The 17,035-nt window shown below is 38.7% G+C and overlaps 1 long non-coding RNA gene across 1 annotated transcript; it reads right to left on the minus strand.

Annotated features, from left to right (window-relative positions):
* Positions 1–10,007: 10,007 nt before the first annotated feature.
* Positions 10,008–15,796, minus strand: LOC139976319 (uncharacterized). The gene is made up of 3 exons (XR_011796085.1): positions 15,337–15,796; positions 11,540–11,692; positions 10,008–11,257 (listed from the first exon to the last, which is right to left on the minus strand). It is a non-coding gene; the product is annotated as an uncharacterized lncRNA (long non-coding RNA).
* Between the last annotated feature and the right edge of the window lie 1,239 nt (positions 15,797–17,035).

Consider the following 17,035-nt stretch of genomic DNA (forward strand, 5'->3'; position numbering starts at 1 on the left):
TTCTAAAATTGAACGACCTTTAACCTACTCTACAACTGAGTTTAGAGGCTATACAATATTGCCCTAATCTACCATGCTAATATGAAGTCTGTGGATGCTCAGGTTCTAGACATTACAAAGGTTTTCACATTTTCAAACTTTCAGCTTTGCTGACCTTTGACCTCGGTTAACCATGGAGCTATAGCTCCATGGGTTAACAAACAAAAGGGACCTTGCACTGAATTCACGAAAGCCACAAGCAAATACGAGATCTGCTATTGCTATACTTTTCTGTTTTCAAGATTTTACAACTGTTAAAATGACCTTTGAACTTCTCAAGAATAGTGTAAAATTTTTACACAGAATTGCACTAACTTACCATGTAAATTTGAGCTTCCTTGATGTTGGGGTTCTGGAGATCAGGGACTTTTGAGATTTTCATGTTTTAACCTCTGCTGACCCCAAGGGCGGCGGAACCGGGGGGTACAGGGGGCACGTGCCCCTCACTTTTCCTCAGGTTAAAAATGTGCCCTTTTTCTACATAAAAATTGAGGTGTCTCAAGTTAGCAATTAGAGGCCAGGTAACCAGAATGAACACTCGAGAAGGGCCGTTTCCGGCCATCTGAGGGGATTTTAAAACCAAAAATTTTCTTGTACGCTCCGCGCCAACTGATGGTGGCGCTCCGCTCAAATAGTCGTGCATACAACTTTGCAAATCCTGGCTACGCCCCTGACTTTTAATGGATTTCTGTCGGTCAAAATCAAAGCTATTTCGAATGGAAAATTTGTTAAGATATTAACAAGAAATAAACTCTAATTCGGAAGATTCCTACATTAGCAATTAGCATGTTTTCATTGTTCATTGGATATTGCAGTGCTATATGCATATTTTCCTTGAGGGGGGGGGGGGGCTTGATGGAGTGATGTGTATACGCAAATAAGATAATACAATAAGAGTTATAAAGGGTACTAAATATAAGGCTGCATCAGTCCAATCGAATTTCTGCAAAGTGCCCTTTGATGACGGTGCCCCCCCCCCCCCAGATTTAAAGTGCTTCCGCCGCCCTTGGCTGACCCCATGTGACCTCCACCAAAAACAATAGCTTTCTTGTACTAAATATGATGGAGCCATATGCCCAATATGAGATCTGCTGTGCAACTATATTAAGATATTATTTACAAGCAAGGGCATCACACACACATACAATATAGGCCCTACAGTATAGGTTCCAGTGCTTGCTTATGGCAACAGAACCAAGAAAGATTTGTTTTACCTCATCTCCTGAATAGAAACAGCTTTCTGGATCTCGATCCAGCAATGAACTACACAAGCAGTAATGCAATATACTGCGATGTTAACTTTGACATGTAAAGGACGTATCTCTGGTTCCCAACCCAATAAGTCGCCAAATAACAAACCATTAACTCATACCACATTTATTTTGATTTACAGTGCTCGGGTGCGGGAGAGCACCTTTAAAACATTCTCTAAGGAGAGGAGTAAATCAATTTGACTAAAAGGAAAATACAAAATTTGCATATCCCCTCCTCTGATTTGAAAATCCCTGACATGGAACTGACCCTGCACACAGGTCACTACTGGGAACCTGAAGGGAATATCATGAGTTGACTCATTATACATCTAAGTGGCATGCAAAAAAGCATTGAACTGGCCTGCATTTCTCCCCCACCTTGAACTGGCCTCCCCCCTCATCTTCACTACTATTCCACTTTTTGTTCCAAAGAGTTACAATATTCAAAACATAAAACAAACTTTTGAGCAGTTGAGTCATATTTTGAAATCTACTATTAAATGCAATAACAATACCAAATCCAACATAAAATTTGCTACAAGGTCCGATATTACAGTACAATGAATAATGCAATGATACACTGTTTGAGATTTACTGTATTTGGCACCTGATTAAGAAATCAGCGTGTATTGCATGTGATAGGCCCACAGCAAGAGTATGCTGCAGTTGTAACTAACATCAGTGATAACTTTCAGTACTTAAACATGCTAAATGGTTTGACCACATGTGTTGTATTTTAAATTTCTATCCAAATAGTATCTACTGAAAATAAATGATGTGTACAAATTTACAATGGTTAATCTATACTATTACTACTGGATGGGATATATTAAATGTTCTTTGGAAAGTTGTATTCATTGTGGTGAGAGGAGGCAGAGGGTAACAAACCGAAGATAAAATTAAACTTACATGATCAGTAAAAGGGTGAATACATATTGTAGTTTTGTAATTTGTATAATTGTAATAATTGTAGTATTGTAATTTCCATTGCTGAAAGCAAGGACCCTAGAATTACATTTAAAGTTGGTAGCTTGATTTTGGATTTCTTCAAGAAACCCAGAATAATTATCCAAGAACCATTAAAGTTTTATGTTTAAAAGAGGTGTTTGAGATATAATGTATGTGATCACATAACTAAGAAATCAGTGTATTGCATATGATACAGTAGCCTACATGATACATGTACCTCAATAGTATGCTGCAATTATATCTAATATTAGTGATAACTTGCAGTTCTTAAGTATGCTTTGTCAACCGGATCCTGATGGGGAAAAATGTGAACAGTGGATAGAACATGTCTCCAGTTCATAAAATTAGTGCCTGCATTCCTTTACCAAACGTCCTGCCTGCAGCTATCAGTTACTGTAGGCCATCAGATGAAACTCAAAAAGAGGCTGTAAAATCAGTTTCGTTTCAGCAACACTGGGACTAGATTATTAAGGCATTTTTGGGTAGTTAATATCAAAAATTCCCCCAACAATTTCCTGCAGTATATTCGTAAGGTACCTTCCAAATTTGGTATGTTACTGTCATAGGCGTATACGGGACCATTTCAGTTTGGGGGGGCAGAACTTTTTGTGCCCGAAAGTTCCCGTAACACTATCTAAGCGGAGCGCCACCATCGGTTGGCGCGTAGCGTACAAGAAAATTTTTGGCAAACAATGCCTCTCAGATTGCCGGAAACGGCACTTCTGAAGCCTTGCAAGTTGCATCTATAAACATTCTTTATTTTATAATCTCACGTTTTAGAAATTGACACTTCCCCAAAAATTTGGTAAATTAGAAGAAGAAAAAATGGTAACATCACTTTGAAGGGGAAAATGGGACAGTATATTTTTTAAGCTCCTATTTAGTTACCTTATTTATTATTTTAACACAGTACTCAGCTACCGCCAGAAAAACATACAGGCAGGATAATGTCGCTGTGTCGGGTGAGACTGCAATTTGTCTCACAAAAACGTATAAAATATAACAAAGAATATGATAAACCTGTACTTTTAGGCTTGTAGGCACTCCCCTCCCCCCACCATCCATGAAAAAGAAAATGTTTCTTATATACACTCATGTTGGGATGTCCAGGTCAAGGGCGGCGGAAGCACTTTTAATCTGGGGGGGGGGGCACCGACATCAAAGGGCACTTTGCAGAAATTCGATTGGACTAATGCAGCCTTATATTTAGTACCCTTTATAACTCTTATTGTATTATCTTATTTGTGTTTGCACATCACTCCATCAACGCCCCCCCCCCCCAAAAAAAAAAATATGGATACTAGCACTGCAATATCCAATGCGCAAATTGGGAAACAAGGAACACGTTTTCTTTTGAGACAAAATGAGGTGAAATCTTGCTAGTTGCTAATGTAGGAATCTTCCGAATAAGATTTTTTTTCCTGTTAATATCTTAACAAATTTTTTCCATTTGAAATAGCTTTGAGTTTGACCCACAGAAATTCATTAAAAGTCACGGGCTTAGTCAGGATTTGCAAAGTTGTATGCACGACTATCTGAGCGGAGCACCACCATCCATTGGCGCGGAGCGTACTAGAAAATTTTTGGTTATACAAACCCTTCAGATGGCCGGAAACGGCCCTTCCCGAGTGTTCATTCTGGTTCCCTGGCCTCTTGCTAACTTGAGGCACCTCAATTTGTATGTGAAAAAAGGCATATTTTTAACCTGAGGTAAAGTGGGGGGACACGTTCCCCCTGTGCCCCCCGGTTCCGCCGCCCTTGGTCCAGGTATACAATTGACAAGAGGGAAAAAATTTGATCGTGCAAAAAGCGTGATAGCCCAGATGAACTGCGCTTACGGTGGTGTTACACGGAAATATTCGGGCATTATGATGCTAAATAAAGAAAATCATGGAATTGTCGGGCAAAAATTTGAAAAAGATTCGGGCAAGCTACTGCATATTTATATATATATATATATATATATATATATATATATATATATATATATTTCCAGAGGACAAGAAATTCGGGCAAAAGTCCTGAAAATTCGGGCAGCCTAAGAGGAGAAAAAAAAATGTATATATATATATATATTTTTTCTCCTCTTAGGCTGCCCGAATTTTCAGGACTTTTGCCCGAATTTCTTGTTCTCTGGAAATTTGGGGGGGGCAGTCTGCCCCCCTGCACCCCCCCCCCGCCTCGTACGCCTATGGTTACTGTATGTATACATTACATGCTACGATGCTATGTATTTGGAACACCCTAACGTTAGCTTTGGTACAGTTGTGCATACACTGTTAAAAATAATGGGCAAAATTTACCCAACTTTTTAACCAACGTTGGGCATGTATTCAGCAACCTCAAAAGTTGGGCAAAAATTGACCAACCCAAATAGGTATAATAAATTCTCAACACTTGGGAGGGGAATTACCCAACTGTTCAGGTTAGCCATTTCCCCAACTGTTGGGTGGATCATTCATTTTGCTGGGCAAATCATTTAACCAACGTATGGGTTAAGGCACCAGTAATGTATCCATCTGTTGGGCAGTTTATTTAGCCACCTGTTGGGTGTATACTAAATTTGTCCCAATTGTTGGACAATTCATGGATTTTGTTGGGCATTTGCAACAACCAATTGTTGGGTTAATCCTGAACCACTTCCAACTGTTGGGGGTTTCTTAGATCGTGTTGGGCAATAATGGAAAAGAACTGTTGGAATTCTAAAAAATCTAAGACATCACATCCTTTGAAATAAAGAAAGATACTGTATTTTGTAATACTTGGAACACCTTTATTCACTGACCTTGAAGAAGACATATATAACTATCATGGGTGAATAAACTTATTGTTGAATGAACTGAACTTGAACAAGACATATAACTATAATGGTTGAAGAATCTTATTGTTGACTGAACAGTATAATTTGATATAAGAAGTCTTAAATTCAGGTATTCTTGAAATAAGGGTATGAACTGAAATAAATTAATTAACGAAGCCAAATGTTTCATTTATGTAGGGTTCATGCACATTCCTTGGAAACTCATTTTGATCTGAAAACAACCTTCCCTAAAGTGACATTAACATTTGTGGCCTCAATTTTCTTAAGAATCCCACAGGATAAATTTTATGGAAAAAAATACCAATGGCTTTGTGATTCCTTGCCATGAGAACTTAAATCCCCCTTGTACATCATACACCAACTTTGCATTAATATTTTAACCTTTTAATTTAAGTTTAACCCCAAAAGTTTCAGTAATGTGGATCAAAAGCACATATACACCCTCCATTTCTGGAGTACCCATGTATGAAAGTGTACTGGTTAAAATTAATATTTAACCAATGCAAGGGTGGATCAAAATGAGCTGCAATCAAGGGGTGTAAAGCTCCATACTATAGTTAAACAGGAAGCAAAACAGGTTGTCAGCAATGTTCTTGTACCTAAATGCTTACTGCCTTCAGCCCACTACTGCCCTTGCTGTCTTTTCTTGTTTAGGAAATGGAAATTTGCTGTGGTCAGACTCACTCCCTCTCTAGATCTATGTTAGGACCTATGTTTTCTGACCATAGCTAATCACTTATTACCTTTGTAGTCTTTTAAACTCATCATTAATTAATTAATAATTATGTGGAACCATGTACAAAAGTTGAATTTACAAAATTTAGAGCAATTTCTTTTGCACTTGAACAATTGTCTTCCACAATCTAATGATATTGGCAAAACATTTTCCACAAAATGATTACTACATAACTAGCCATCTTTAAATTATTGAATAGGAAAAAGTCTCTTTTTTAGATGAACATGAATGGAACACTTTTAAACTTTTGTTCAATTGAATAATGGTATTAAAGGAGATATGAGGGCTGCCAAAAAAATGTCTTTGAAAATGTTCTTCATGATAATTAAAACAAAGATCCGCAAATTTTGATATTGCTATGCTAATATCTGTGTTTCTGTGCTGTGAAGCAAGCTATAAAATGTTCATATGATTTAAAGACTGATAACATTCTTTAGGGCCTTTCCATGTGACGTAAGTCACAAATCTTTGCGAAATTTTACACTTGTTCTCAATATCATGTTCAGTACAAGTCTGTAGTTAAGCTAGAAGCCTATAGTTACTGAACTTTGAAAACCCAAAATAAATTCTGTCACCACTGCGAAACATTAATGCTTTCCCATTGCGAATTATATCGCCCTCAACTTGTGTCACGTAAGTCACGCAGAGAAATGAAGAATTTAAACTTTTTGGAGGAAATCAATAAATTCTGTGAAGCATTGAGAGAAATCTGCTAAGGTGCCTATTATATCTGAAAAGGACACATTGAGGAATAACTTCAAGGTAAAATTTAATTGATATGCATTTTATACTGATATTCTAATGCAAATTAGTCACGTAAGGCACACTGTTCAGTTTCCTTTCAGTTTCCAAATATACAAGGTAACACAGGCTAAGGAAATGTTTGCAAGTTCATTACATTGAGATAGGGGAGGGGGAAGGGTCTATTCTACATATGTAAAAATGTAAAAATAGTGGATAGAAAGAGCACAAGTATGTCAGCTCATTGTACACTAGCTCATCACACAGTAGTTGCTGGAAGAATTTTAATTGGTAGTGCAAATCAAAGGTAAGTTTCAAAAAAACATTTGCAGTCACATTGTGCATGAAGCTCTGCCTTTCATGGGTGCCCTTTATAATGTTGTCATTTTGAATACAATAACAGAGTAAGTTCAAATCTAGATGTTCAGTTGTACATAAAAAGTCCTATGGACTAGTTCTGCGAAATATCTTAACTTAAGTACTACAGTAGCTAAATAGTTCCTTAATTAGCCGTAAAATCACTGCAATACTGCCCATTTCAGCACGTTCATTACACAAATGTAACCTACATATACTTGTATCATCCACTTTTTTGCCCAATTCCATGATAAATGCATGCTTCAAAAATGAATTTCTAGACACCTTGTAATTTGTGTCAAAGTTTGAAACAGCGGTATTAGGGCTTTGGATATGTATCCCATTATGATACCTCGAGGAAAAAGGCTCCGAGCCAGGTGATAAACTGTTTAAGGACTGGCAGCATTCTTCATTAAAGCTCTGAAAGACCGGATGGAGGAGGAAAGATTCTTCATTCCTGATTGCTTATATATGCAACTTTCAATGAAATCCTAAACATTTCGGCAGTGGTGCTGGTACTGCAAGTTGAATATGTAGTGTGCTTTATAGCAGATGTCGACTCCTTCAGAGAGTGTCTGCACGCTCACTGCGTGCCTCTCCAAGATAACAAACACTTGTGATGGTGTCAGCTTGAAGTCTGAGTAAAACCCAAGGATGAAAGGCTGAGATCTTCATTCAATGCTTATTCCCTGTAAGTATGAAGGCAAATGGGTGTGCTCCTGTGAAACCAATAGAAGCAATGAAAAGTAGCTTTTAGTATTCCATGTTCAAATTGATTTATTTCTGGTGTGTTCTATATTACAGTCAAAACCATTTACTTTATGCATATCACAAATATGTTATTGAACTTGTAGTATAAATTAAAAATGGAAACGCTCCCTTTTGATATGTCTAACCAGTAGGATGATACCAGCACACCACTGATTCATATGTAGAATTAGTTTGGAGAGACTTAACTGGCTTAAGATCATCCAAGTGAACAAGAAGATTCTCGTAGGGCATTAGTTGGCACCTCCTTCCCATTCGAAATATAAATGTAGATCACAATGGGTACATGCTAGTTTTGGACTCAGGAATTTTGCACAATCCAATGCCCAACAATAGCAATACTACACCTAATACTACTGATACTAATACTACTACTACCACCAACGACAACGACAAGAAGAACAAGAACAAGAACACAAAAAAAGAAGATCAACAACAAAAACAATAATGATGAAAATACAGCTTAAAGGGTTTTACAGATCAGTGGAGCCAGTCACAATTCTCCAACAATCATGGAGTGTAAGTTGCTGCAGTCTTTGTAATCCACACAGGGTTTTGCTCAGGTTCCTCACAAGTTCACATTTTCACCTGAGTGGAGTGAGGCCATCAAGATAGAGTGCCTTGCCTAAGGACACAATGTAGCCGGGATTTGAACCACTGATTCTTGGATTACGAGATTCAAACCCTAGCTGATTACAAGCAAAGTCAGCAGCTGATATGAATAATGCATTTAGACATACCCTTTTAAATTTAATAAATGATGAAGCATGATCTGTTGCTGCTGATCGTCCTCCAGTTTTGGCCTTGCTCCTGGTCCCAAAAATAAGTGGTAACATGAGCAATGACAGGTTGTCCTTCTCCTCTGCAAGTGAAAAACAAAATGCCAAATTTAGCAAAGCATAAAAACCTCAAAATCAATGGTTGTTGTAATATAATAGTCTATCAGGAAGTAAATACCAAATTCAATAGTCATCAGGTTAGAAACAAGGCCGTGGCTATTCTTACGACTAGTCATAACAATTATTTATACACTATTCTTACGACAAAGGCGAATTCTAGCGCAGTAAAGTAAATAAAGCAACTGCGCATGTAGTAGGGGTAACCCTAACCCTAAACCTCAATCCTAACCCTAACCGTAACCCTAACCGGAAATTATTGTTACTCCTCGTCGTAAAAATAGTACTCCTGGTCATGAAAATAGCAACTGCGCATGCGTAGTCGGAAATTATTCTTATGACTAGTCGTAAGAATAGCCACTTTGTAGAAACAATAGGGTTTGTAAGTAGCTGTGAGACCCCCCTCCCATTCAAAGAAAGATAGTGATCCTCTATTCAATATGGGAAATATACAGAAAATACTTAACATCATCAACCTGGTTGTTCCTGAGGGTAATATGGTTAAAGGTCATTGTTTGACCTCTGCTAACTTAATTTATTGTCCTTTGATCTACAGTTTCTATATTATCTACAATAAACACTAAGAAATTACCGTAATATGCTGAAGCTACTGTAGCTTGCCACTGTAGCATAATAAAAACAATACACATTGTAAACATAAGACCAAAATTTCAACCACGGATCACCATAGGCTTATTATAAGGATAGAAAAGGTTATTGGAAGTTCGAACTCCACACTTAACCTTAACTAGCCTAGGAGTAGGACTCGCTTAAGTAATCTAGGCTAGGCCTATAGTACGTACGTCGGTATACAGGTATCCTTTTGTCACTGTGATAGGCTACACTACTGAATAGGCTCTATACGCTAACGTTAGTATTACTACTAGGCCTAGCATAGGAGTACAAAATGTTGATGAAAATTGTGTGAAAGAATCGTCCCAGTTTATTCCGATTACTTCAATCCCTTTACTGAAATGATTATCTTTCATAGACTGAATTATGTCGGGAACAAACAACCCTCAGCTCTTGAGTAGATTTTGCATTTCGACTTTTGAGGCTGTCAACTCGACGGAATATGTAACCCTTCGTCGTACACACGCGCTCAAGCACACTTTGCATGCAAAGTTGCCCAACGTTGGTAAACGTCGCCAAGGTAAAGCCGAATGTTTGCCCAGCGTATGGTATAAAGAACCGAAATTTCGCCCGACATACTATTACGATGACAGAAAAGACCAACATGTGGACAAATATGAGCACGGAGTTTACCAACTCGATGGGTAAACAAACTCATCTGCGATTCGATCATTTTTATATATAAATTGGGCACTTTTTGACCAACAAAGTTGAAAGGGTACTTGCCCAACATTTTTTTTTACCCAGTGTTTTAACAGTGTACGAACCACTTTTTTCTTATATATATATATATATATATAACGTTTAACTACGACTGAATTATGTATTTTTAATAATAGCTGGCTCAGGGTTATAAGAATAGTGGGAGGGGGTTCTGGGATAAGGGTCAGGGAGGGATGTTGTCAGGCGTTACAAGTTGCACCCCCCTCCATTTTCGCCAAAAAGGTAAAAGTGCAAAATCTCAACTTTGAATTATGAATACAATTTTTACACATTATAACTTAATAAGGGTTTTAATTATAAAAATGTACCACTTTTACTAAACTCAGATCAAATTGTTTGTAATAAATCAAATAATAATCCAACATATTTTTTCTGTGTTTCCAATGCATGTCGTCTGTGCATGTATTCATGAGGAAACATACACATATAAAGAAAAGTTGCTCTCCATACTTGTTACACTCCCCATCCCAACTGCTACCCCCTCCCCCTCTACTTTACATGTTGCTAAATCCCTGGTTACATTGAGATGTACCAATGACCCACAACTGCAGTGAGATATTTCTTTTGTATAAATCAATATATAAGTTGGCACGCACACTGAGACGTCATGGCATATCGTAGATGTGAAATAAAGTTATAGCCGGTATATATCTGTTACCTTAGTACTCCTTCTACAGTCTTGAGCAAAACTAAGTATTTCCTCCCCTCCCCCCCCCCCCTCTCCCTCTCAGATAAAAAAGAGAGCGACTTAAGGAAATTGTGGATATTTATCATTAGGTGTCTGGTAGGTATAAGGGTAATCTAGGTAGAACTACTTCTTTGAATAAGATCATGTTTTCTGGTTCTTTTAAACTCTGGGGAACAAAATAATGACAACATGACTTAGGAATAGTTACCCTCTTCACTTACTTCAAACTTGAATAAAATTTCAGACCAAGATATCAAGATTTAACACCATCACAGTTCATCCTCCAAATCATCTTCCCCTGCATCAACAATCTCAACATCTTCTTGGAAGTTGCTGCAATTTCTACATTTACACGGCTGTACACGGCAGCTGTGCATTCATACAGAAACATCTTCCTTTAAGACATTTGCTGACTCTACAGTTACAGCCTGAAACACTGAAGCAAAACATTTGGGACAGGTGGCTTCGTCATCCAAGTGATTATAAGGTCATCATTTTCAAGTTTCCATTCATGTCCCTCTGGTGAGAGTGCATCAATCCTTTGCTGTGATACCCTACGGAGAATAGCAGCCTGGTAGGCGTAGCGCTTCACATGCTGGATCAGAGCTTCTTTTGTTGGTGGTTAACTCTGCTCTGAGGATGGAGATGAACAGAACACCTTGTACCATGAAATTGGAGACTTTTTAGTCTCACATTTTATGATATAAATACAATTCAGCTAGAAATATGTTGCAAATTACTTTAAAAATTCCAACAGTGAGTAGGCTTAATAAAATAGAAAGATTAACCTAATGTTGCATCTCAAATAGTTTAGAGAATTTTTCTTATTTTTCTTGGTGAGGACCCCCATATTCCAAAAGTCCTAGATCCACCCCTGAACTCTCAATAAAGCACACATTGAGGAAAGTACTTTACCTTTCGTGATCTGTTTCAGTCTTCCTTGTTAAGAATCGTATGTAGTTCCTAGAACATAGAGAGTGGTACCTCACTTCGGTGCAACAGGCTTTCCTTCTAATATGCATCAAAATGGGATCATCTTTTTCTGCTCGGCTGCTTGTCGAAGCAATCCTTTAATAAAATGAAATAAGAAAAGCAAATTGTTTTGCACTTTCTTTTGATAAAAATGTAAGTTTGAACAAGTAAGAACTAAGACAATTTCATGTATATACCACGTGTTTGGCTCATCTTTTGCTCAGCTTGTATGGATGGACAAAGTCACATAACATTTTTTGCAAACCAGAGTCATGCAAAGAAGAATTAAAACAGGTTTCTTTTTGTTGGCAGTACATTATCTCTTAATATCATGGTTTAAATGATACAATGGTAGATTATATCAGATAAGATAAGATAAGATTCACTTTATTAAACCCATTTCGGGTAATTAAATGCTCGATGTACAGAGTAAGATGGATATAACATTAAAATACAGCACATGGAAATTGACTCACATAAAACAATAAGACAATAAAAAAATAAAACAATAAAAATTGCAAAGTCTAACAATGGCAAGACTAATTATGACAAAAACAGTGAAGGTGTAACCAGGGGGCAAGAACACTAGCGATTGTAATTTTGATTATGGATTCTGATGCACTGTGGGACGAATGAGGAGAGGTGACGATTGGTTTTGGCTGTCGGCAGCCTCATCCTTCCGCTCCGAGGAATCACTGCATTCTGAAATTGTCCATGCAGTGGGTGGTCGGCATCATCCAAAATCATGTCTAATTTCTGTTGGAGTAGATGGGTATAACTTGATGAGTAAGAGGGTTGGCTGTTGCCAATTATGCGGCCCGCCTGACGGATTAAAGAGTCTATACGGTTCTGATCTTCCTTTCTCGCATTCCCGCCCCAAGAAATCAAATTGTATTTCCATACCCCACAAATGGTGGAAGTATAAAACATAGTCAGAATACGTTCATCGATTTGGAAAGTTTTCAATTTACGCAGGCAGTGCATTCTAGAGTTAAGTTTCTTCAGTGTGGCATCAATATGGCTATGCCAGGACAAGGAATTATCAAGTAGGTATGTATAGTGATCCACACGCTCAACATCATGGGCTTTAATACGGACAGGACTCGGGATAGCCCCACACTTACGGAAATCTATTACCATTTCCTTTGTTTTATCAACATTTAAAACCAGGAAATTACTCTCACAATATTTCTCAAAATCTCTGATTTGCTCAATATACTGGGTGTCATCATCTTTCGTCATCATCCCAATCAGGGCAGTGTCATCTGCAAATTTGACGAGAGAACAACTCTCGGCAGATGACCTGGCATCTGCTGTGTAGAGAGTGAAAAGGAATGGGGCCAGAACAGTACCCTGGGGTGCTCCTGTATTCGAGAAGATGACGTCAGAATTACAACCCGATGACCTTATGGAAACATACTGGGGCCTGTTTGTGAGGTAGTTAAGTATCCAATTAATAAAATCACATTGCACATTCATTTCCAGAAGTTTGTTGGCAAGGATATGGGGCTGCATAGTATTGAAGGCTGACGAAAAGTCAAAGAACAGTATACGGACTGAGTTACCCAAGGTGGTGTGCTCTAAATGAGAATACAGTGACTCTAGACTATATAGGATTGCATCTTCTGTACTCCGGTTCGACCTATTGGCGAATTGCATGGGGTCTAAAAACTGATCAACCATTGGTTTTAGATGCCTCAGGACCAGACGTTCACACGTTTTCATTGCGACTGAAGTCAGAGCAACAGGTCGAAGGTCATTCATGCACGCAATACTGTTTTTCTTAGGGATCGGAATGATACACGACCTTTTCCCAAGTGTCGGTACTGCCTGAGTATTAAATGACATGTTAAAAATAACTGTAAATATGTTACACAATTGATTTGAACAAAGTTTGAGAACGCGGGGTAGTAATCCATCTGGGCCAGCTGCTTTTGATACGTTTAGTTTAGAAAATTCAACACGCACTTCATCTGCAGTAGCAGTTAAAAACTGCTCAGGATACGACTGCATAGATAACATTTCCCGTAACTCACCAATCTCATGTTAAAAATCTAGGTGATCAAACCGATTGTACAAAACATTAAGCTCATTTGCATATTCACGGGAAGTGCTTGGCTGTTTATCAGTCGATCTATTGTCTTTCATGTAGCAACTCATCAGTCGTATACCCGCCCAAACCTCTTTCATATTATTTCCAGTAAAGTGACTGTCTATTTTACACTTGTATAAGTCCTTTCCTTTCTTTATTCTTTATTGCCTTGTCAAGTTCTTTTTGCACAGCCCTCAGCTCATCTCGGTTGTTTTGCCCGAAAATCTTCTTCTTTTTGTTGATGATCGTTTTAACCTCCTTGGTAATCCAGGGCTTGTTGTTGGCATACACCTTGATCTGTTTATCCGGCACCGTACAGTCAACACAGAAATTAACGTAATCCGTGATTGTTTGGGTGAGCTCGTCGATGTCCTCTGAAGCGTCAATGAATACGTCCCAATCAGTGAGGTCCAGCGAAGCTTGTAGATCCTCGATGGCCGCGGGGCTCCATTGTTTGACGGTAAGTAACTTTGGTTTCTGTCTCTGAACAATAGGTCGGTACGCTGGTTGCAACAGGATCATGTCATGATCAGATCTTCCCAGTTTGGTACTCGGTTTAGCTGTGTAAGCCCCCTTCACGTTTGAATAACAGAGGTCCAGGATTGCGGCAACTCGTGTTGGGCATTGTACGTGCTGATAATAGTTAGTATTGTTCCTCTTCAAACTACAATGATTAAAGTCGCCATCAATTACCATGAGGGCATTGGGATGTGCTATCTCAAGGTCTTGTATGATAGTACATAGCTCGTTAGCAGCAGGGGTGGCGACATTGCGGTTGGGGACATACACTGTAAGATGAATCACATGGGAGAATTCCCTGGGGAGGTAGTACGGCCGCAGTCCTACTGCAAGAATTTCGGCATTCGTCGAACATGAGTAATGCTTCAATGTAACGTGATTGGGGTGGCACCATTCATTCACGTAAAGACAAACTCCCCCTCCTTTCTGTTTCTGTGATAGCTCCGGGTCCCTATCTCCCGGTATAAGTGTAAAACCATTAATATCAACGCAGCTATCAGGAATAGATCCATTGAGCCAGGTCTCTGTATAGGACATCATACTGATGTGTCTGAATTCCCGCGTATAACTCATACAGCTGTGTAATTCATCCATTTTGTTATTCAGCGACTGTACATTCCCTTTAATGATCGACGGTAGGTATGGTTTAAACTTACGGGCATTGAGTCTCTTCCTTACTCCCCCTGCTTTCCCTCGTTTTCTTTTCTTCTCTTCTTCTTCTTCATCTTCTATATCTGTTACAAATGATAAAGGAATCAAGATGGCAGACTGACCATAACATAAGACCTTGCAAACCTTATTCCACTTTTGTTACACTTAGTTTTCTAACTACTTTAATATCTCTATCATTCAAATAATGAGCCACAGTAAGAAAACTATGAAGCCCGTATTTAAAGCCTAGGCTAGTGCCCAAGAAGGAGAATTTGAAACAAAGTTTCAATGCCTACTACAAAATAATAAAACAAATCAGATGACCATGCCACTAATTGAATCAAGTTCAGGTCCAACAGTGCCCTTTGACTTGGATTTATCCCTTAAGAGCACCTGACGTTGCATTATTCAACTTCTCTTAACACTTCAACTATGCCACAGAAGTACAAGTAGAGTCGTGTAGTATGCTTGGGCTTACCTCCATCGAAACTATCTGTCTGCTGCAGCTTGTCCTGCACCCGTTTACAACGCAGAGTAGGCTAATGTATGAGTTTCTTTTCCCACATTTAATACATTGTACAGGCAAAACAGCAGAGCTTCTGCTTGCTTGCCTCGATCATTTCCGTCGCTTCTTGGTTTCAAATCATATGGGGTCCCCAATGGTACTGTCCGTTTTCTTGCAGCGATGATGGGCTTGCTTTCAATGAACCGTCTGTAACACATATCGTGGAACCCCATCATATTATGCTGTTGAACACACGCTTGATCGTGGTGTAGGCCTTTATCAAGTAACCCCATGTATTGGATTCGTTCGGCGATTTCACTGTCTCTGCCGCTGAGATTAAGTCAATCTTTAGCGCAGGGAGTAACTTTAGTCCATCGAATATTCGTCAGTGCTTCAAACTTTACAGAATCAATGTGCATTAAGCTCCCGTGGGAGCTGCCACTTACGACTAGGCTTAACGTTATGCTTAGGCTAACGGATGGCGTACAGTATGTCAGGCTTCTGCATGCTATTCACCGAACGAAAAGTAGGCTACTAATAGTAATAGTACTATGTCAAGTGGGAGAACAATTAGAAATGAAAACCAATCTCCCTTCGTCAGCAATTTTGATCTTTAGTTGCTTTGCTGGCTGGATACGTGGGTCAAGGTATCTCCAAAGTGTATTGAAAGTTCAGCGGTGACAGAGTGCGCTGCACAGGCCACAAATCTCTACACCTGTTTGAACGTAGCAGCCACTAAGAGCAGCCACTAACAGCAGCCAATAGTGTATACATCAACGTTACACGCCGTTGGCCACTGATGTTTGTACACTGTGACGAGCGCTGGGTACGCTGTGGCGGGAAAGTGGATCCCCAGCAGCCACTAAGGGCAGCCTAAATTAGCGGACAATAACAAGACTGCTACTTTTTCGTACCTGTTTTAAAGCGATCATAATTAACGCTATGAATGCTGTAAAATGCCAATAATTGCACCATATGAGAGATGAGTTGTTGCTCTTTCATGTAATATAATTTTGGAATTTAATAGTGGACGATTTCTGCATCCATATTGAACTGAAACTTGTGATCCTACCAAATCTTGTTGAGAAAGGCGTAAATTGCGGCAATTTTTATACCATTTTTTCCCCTTTTTTTCAAATGTCTAAACAATTAATTTATGAGAATATGCAACAGTCAAATGGGGTACAATGACGATGTTAAGTTATTCCTCTTACACGTGGTATGAAAAAACAGCCAGTAACACTTTGATTTATTGAAATTCGATGGCTACAAACCGTTCGATCCTAACAGGAGTGGGATGCAAAATGGGAAAATTAGCTCGAAACGCTCGGTAATGTGGTATGATCCAAACGTATTATTATTTCAAAATCGATTAATTTGAATTAGCGACCTAGTTAGGAGGTCCGGTTAGCATCACAGCAAAGAAAACAATTTCTTCTTTCACGTGTTATACCTACTATCGGTATCAAAGCCGATTTTGTTGACCAAAAGTGGCCTAAACGTTTTAAAATATTAATATTTTTTTTTTCTTTTTCAAAATCTATTAATTTTAGTTATGGAGCCTACTGGCATGTCTGGTTAGCACCACATTAAAGTAGACAAGTTCCTCTTTCACGTGGTATACCTCTACTATCGGTAACAAATGATTTCTTGACCAAAAGTGACCTTAAAG

The sequence above is a fragment of the Apostichopus japonicus genome, chromosome 11 (genome assembly GCF_037975245.1).
Source record: "Apostichopus japonicus isolate 1M-3 chromosome 11, ASM3797524v1, whole genome shotgun sequence".
NCBI lineage: Eukaryota > Metazoa > Echinodermata > Holothuroidea > Aspidochirotida > Stichopodidae > Apostichopus > Apostichopus japonicus.